Here is a 5,460-nt window from a genome sequence, read left to right on the forward strand (position 1 = left end):
TGCATGTTTGCTTCGAGAACCACCACTTATTGTGTATTTGAGATGTAGAGCACAGAGGTTTAATTCCAAGTTACAGCTTAGGTGTTAACTAATGTTTGCCATTATCTTTAAGAATAAGTTTGATTCATAATAAATGGGTTACTTTTATTTCCTTAAAGAAGTCTCGTGGACAGTTTTTATTTGCTGTATCATAGTACAAAAATGAAACAATGGGCTACTTCGGTAATTGAGTCAAAACATTTACACATGCAACTGGTGGAGTAATGGAGCTTTATCTTCAGCAAATTTCACATGTCACAATACCAATAAGATTATTATACCTCAAAACATCCAAAACATGCCCTCAGACTGGGGGAAGGGATGGCTACTTGAAATAATATGAGAGCCCACAGAATTAGGAACAGGAGTTAATTCCTGACTTGTCCTTATTTTCTTAAGGTATCAGACAACGTAACTGTGTTTTCATGGCATTTGAGCTAAAAATAATACAAAGCTCTTCTAAATTATATTCCAAAATAGGCACTGATTTTAAAAGTGGTTCAATTCCTAAGAAAGTAGGACAACTGGTAAGTTTGTGGACGTGAGGCCTAATCACTTTTAGTGGAAAATCTTCATTTCAACAATATTTACCAGAAACCAAAACAAAAACTGCTTTAAAAATTTCGAAGGCCTGGGAGCATCTGTGGAGAGAAAGCAAAATTAATAATTTGGGCCCAGTGACCCTTCTTCAAAACTGATTGCTGATGAAGGATCTAGGCCCGAAACATCAGCTTTTGTGCTCCTAAGATGCTGCTTGGCTTGCTGTGTTCATCTAGCTCTACATTTTGTTATCTCTATAGTTAGGAGAAGGTTGGTATATGTGCTGAAGATGAGATTGGGGAAAAGGGAGGAATAAAACATAGATGGAGATGGAGCCCAGAGAGAAAAAAACATAGTTGAGCAGACAATGGTAAAGGTCAGCCTTGGAGAATGAATTGCTGCTAATTGGGACCATTCATGGCTGACAATGGGCTTTTATGGTAGCAGTCCATATTATGAAAAGGCCTGGTGTGAGATGGTGGGCATAAGGATATGGGAGAAGGTGCTCAAACCCTAAAATTGTTGAACTTGATGTTGAGTCCAGAAGGCTCAATCTAGATGTAGATTTCCCTACTAGAACAGAAGCAAAACTGAACTCCCTGTTGAGAAATAAAGCAGGGAAAATGACTGGTGTGTTAGTGGGGGAGCACTTTGGGACCTATGACCATAATTCTATTAGTCTTGAAATAGTTATACAACAGGACAGGTCTGTTTCACAGGTTAAAGTTCTAAATTGGGGTAAGGCCAAATTTTGATGGCATTTCATAAAAATTTTCAAAAGTTGATTGGGGGAGATTATTCGCAGGTAAAGGGACATCTGGCAAGTGGGAGGCTTTCAAAAGCAAGATAACAAAAGTTCAGGGCCAACACGTTCCTGTTATTGTGAAAGGCAAGACTGGCAGGAGTAGGGAAAACAAAATGATTCGAGATATTGTGACTCTGGTCAAGAAAAAGGCAACATGTCAGTATAGGCAGCTGGGATCAAGTGAATCCCTTCAGGATTATAGGGACTATGGAGATACATTTAAGAGGGAAATCAGGTTGGCAGAAAGGGGACATGAAATAGCTTTGACAGATAAGACAAAGGAGAATCCAATGACATTCTACAAGGGCAAAAAAAGTAAGGAGGGAGAGAATAAGGCCCCTTAAAGATCAATGAGGTGATCTATGCGTGGAACCACAGGAGATAGGTGAGATCCTAAACAAATATTTCTCATCAGTATTTACCATGGAGAAAGACATGGAAGCTAGGGAAGTAAGTAGTGATATCTTGAAAACAGTCCACATTATAGAAGAGAAGGTGTTGGAGGTCCTAAAATGCATAAAGGTAGATAAACCCCCAAGACCTGATCAAGTTGTATCCCAAGATATTGAAGGGAAGCCAGGGAAGAAATTGCACGGCTTGCAGCAGAGATATTCATATCATCGGCAACCACATGTGAGGTGCCAAACGACTGGAGGAAGGTTAATGTTTTGCCACTGTTTAAGAAAAGCTACAAGAAAAGATCCGGAAACCAAGACGGGAAAGCCAAATGTCAATGGTGGGTAAGTTGTTGGAACAGTCCTGAGAGACAGGATATATAAGCATTTGGAAAGGCAAGGACTAATTGCGGATAGGATGGCTTTGTGCATGCTAAATGGTGCCTCACAAATTTGATTGAGTTTTTTTGGAGAGGAGTTAGATGAGGGCAGTGCGGTAGTTGGGGAATTTTAGCAAGGCCTTCAATGTGCATGCTGGACCGGTTGATAAGGTTAAATCACATGGGATCCAGGAAAAAACTAGCCAATTGTATACAAAATTGGCTAGACGGTAAGGGACAGAGGGTGGTGATAGAGGTTTGTTTTTCAGACTGGAGGCTTGTAACCAGCAGGGTGCTGCAAGAATCGGTAGTGGGTTCACTGTTGTTCATGATTTATAGAAGTGATTTGGATAGGAATATCGGAGGCATGGTTCGTAAGTTTATTAATCACGCCAAAATTGGTCAAAAAGGTTTACTAGGTGTACCATGGATCTTGATCACATGGCAAGTTGGAGTTTAATGCAGATAAATGGAAGGTTTTGAATTTTGGTAAGACAAACCAGTGCGGAACTTACATAGTTAATGTTAGGGCCCTGAAGAGTGTTGTTAAACAGAGAGACCTAGGGGTGCAACTATGTAGTTGCTTGAAAGTGGCATCACAGGTAGACAAAGTGATGAACAAGGCATTTGGCACACTTGCTTTCATCAGTCAGAACATTGAGTTCATGAGTTAGGACATCATGTTAAAGTTGTACAAGGCACTGGTGTGGCCATAGTTGGAGTACTGCATGCAATTCTGGTCACCCTGTTGTATGAAGGATGTTATTAAACTGAAAAGGGTGCAAAAAGAATTGACAAGGATGTTAATGAGACGAGAAGGTATGAGTTATAAAGAGAGGCTGGATATACTTAGACTTTTTTCCCTGCAGTGTAGGAGGCTGAGCGGTGACTTCGAGAGGTTTCTAAAATCATGAGGGGCGTAGATAAGGTGAATAGCCATGGTCATTCCCCAGGATAGTGGAGTCTAAAACTTGAGGGCATAAGTTTAAGGTGCGAGGGGAAAGTTTGAAAGGAACCTGGGGGTCAACCTTTTCAAACAGAGGGTGATGCATATATGGAATGAGCTGCCAGAGCAAGTACAGTTACAACACTTAAAAGACATTTGGACAGGTACATGAATGGCAAGGCTAAGAGGGATACGAGCAAAGGCAGGCAAATGTACTAATTCAATTAGGAAACCTGGTCAGCATGGATGAGTTGGGCCAAAAGGCTGTTCTGATACATCTTAATTCAAAGGCTGCAGGGCCTGTAAGTGGAAAATGAGGTGGTGTTCTTCCAGCTTGCGCTGAGCTTCACTGGAACTCATGCAGGTACCAGGTACCTATGGCCACCCCTGTTACCCACTGTCTATCTGCAAAAATGACCCTGAGCTTCCATCATATTCCCTGGCCAACATCTCTGTTTTGGGCTTGCTCCAGTGCTCTAACAAAGCTGAGTGCAAGTTGGAAGAACAACACTTCATTTTCCACTTGGAAAACCTGCAGCCTTCTGACCTCGATGTCAAGTTCAACAATTTTGGAGCCTGAGCACCTTCTCACATGTCCTTACCCCAAACCACACATACTGGGTCTTGTCATTACATGGCCTGCCAACACAAACACAACCCATTGTCAGCCACTACTGGGCTTAATTTACAGCCATTCATTCTCCCAGGCTGACATTTACCCATTCCTTCATCTGCCTAACTGTTTTTCTTTGTCTGGGCGCCATCTCCACCGATTGCTTACTCCTTCCCTCTCCCTTGTTTAGCACATATACCACCTATCCCAGCTACTATCAGTTCTGAAGAAGGGTCACTGGACCCAAAGTCAATACTTTCCCTTCACAGATGCTGCCAGACCTTCTAAGTCTTACCAGCACTTTTTTTTTCTGATTTTCAGCAACTGCAGTTCTTTGGGTTTTTTCCCAAAATTATCAAAAATACAAGACCATAAGACCATAAGACATAGGAGTGGAAGTAAGGCCATTTGGCCCATCAAGTCCACTCCGCCATTTAAATCATGGCTGATGGGCATTTCAACACCACTTCCCTGCACTCTCCCCATAGCCCTTGATTCCTTCTGAGATCAAGAATTTGTCAATCTCTGCCTTGAAGGCATCCAACGTCCCGGCCTCCACTGCACTCCGTGGCAATGAATTTCACAAGCCCACCACTCTCTGGCTGAAGAAATGTTGTCTCATTTCAGTTTTAAATTTACCCCCTCTAATTTTAAGGCTGTGCCCACGGGTCCTAGTCTCCCCGCCTAATGGAAACAACTTCCCAGCGTCCACCCCTTCTAAACCATACATTGACTTGTAAGTTTCTTTTAGATCTCCCCTCAACCTTCTAAACTCTAATGAGTACAATATGCAGGTGGAGACCCATGAGAAAGGGCCTGGGTAGACAATGGCAGCGGGTTAGAATTGAAATTCTAGAGTTGTGTACCAGACTTCTTGGGTGACATTTTCTGGAGCAGATGGAACTTGAACCTGGACATTCCAGACCACACTGCCACTGTGCTGCAAGACTCTTACTTTGGTTTGCCTATAGTTTTGCTGCCAGCTTTAAAAGTAAGAGTTCAAACAAACAACCACTTAGTTTTACAGCTTGTTGATGATTTTGAATTAGCAAAATAGAGATTTTTACCTTACTGCATAAACTTCTGTCTTTAGAAAAGAGTTGTTGTTCTCTATCAAGATATTTCTCAGCCTTTCATAGATCGTAGAATCCCTACAGTGTGGAAACAGGCCCTTTGGTTCAACAAGTCTACACCGACCCTCAGAGCTCCCATCCCGCATAACCTACCTAATCTACACATCCCTGAACACTATGGGCAACTTAACACGGTCAATTCACTTAGCCTACACATCTTTGGACTGTGGGAGGAAACCAGATCATCCGGAGGAAACCCATGCAGACACTGGGAGAATGTGCAAACTCCACACAGACAGAACCCTAGAATGGAATTGAACCCGGGTCCCTGGCGCTGTGAGGCAACAGTGCTAGCCGCTATGCCACTGCTACTCCATTTGAAGTTACACTTCACACAGTGTGAAGTCAAGTGTTTCAGATCTATACTTGACAACATAATGCTGAACTCATGTCATAATCTGATTTACACTGATACAAAGTATGTGGTACAACTGTACTGTTTAATGTATACATTCCAATTGACAACTTAAACCATTACAGTTCAGATATATTCTCAGTGCAGTTAAATTAATGTCACCAAAATGGTTTCAAAAGTATCCTCAAACAATATTATCAAGAAACCTAGTACCAGCAAGCATTATTTACCAAGCATATAAGCCATGAAGCATC

At 41.9% G+C, this 5,460-nt stretch overlaps 1 protein-coding gene across 1 annotated transcript in view; it reads left to right on the plus strand.

Moving 5' to 3' along the window:
* mocs3 (molybdenum cofactor synthesis 3) overlaps window positions 1-5,460 on the plus strand; it is a 208,199-nt gene that overhangs the window by 27,670 nt on the left and 175,069 nt on the right. The gene's annotated exons all lie outside the window — the stretch shown is intronic.

Source organism: Stegostoma tigrinum, chromosome 9, assembly GCF_030684315.1.
Source record: "Stegostoma tigrinum isolate sSteTig4 chromosome 9, sSteTig4.hap1, whole genome shotgun sequence".
Classification (NCBI taxonomy): Eukaryota; Metazoa; Chordata; class Chondrichthyes; order Orectolobiformes; family Stegostomatidae; genus Stegostoma; species Stegostoma tigrinum.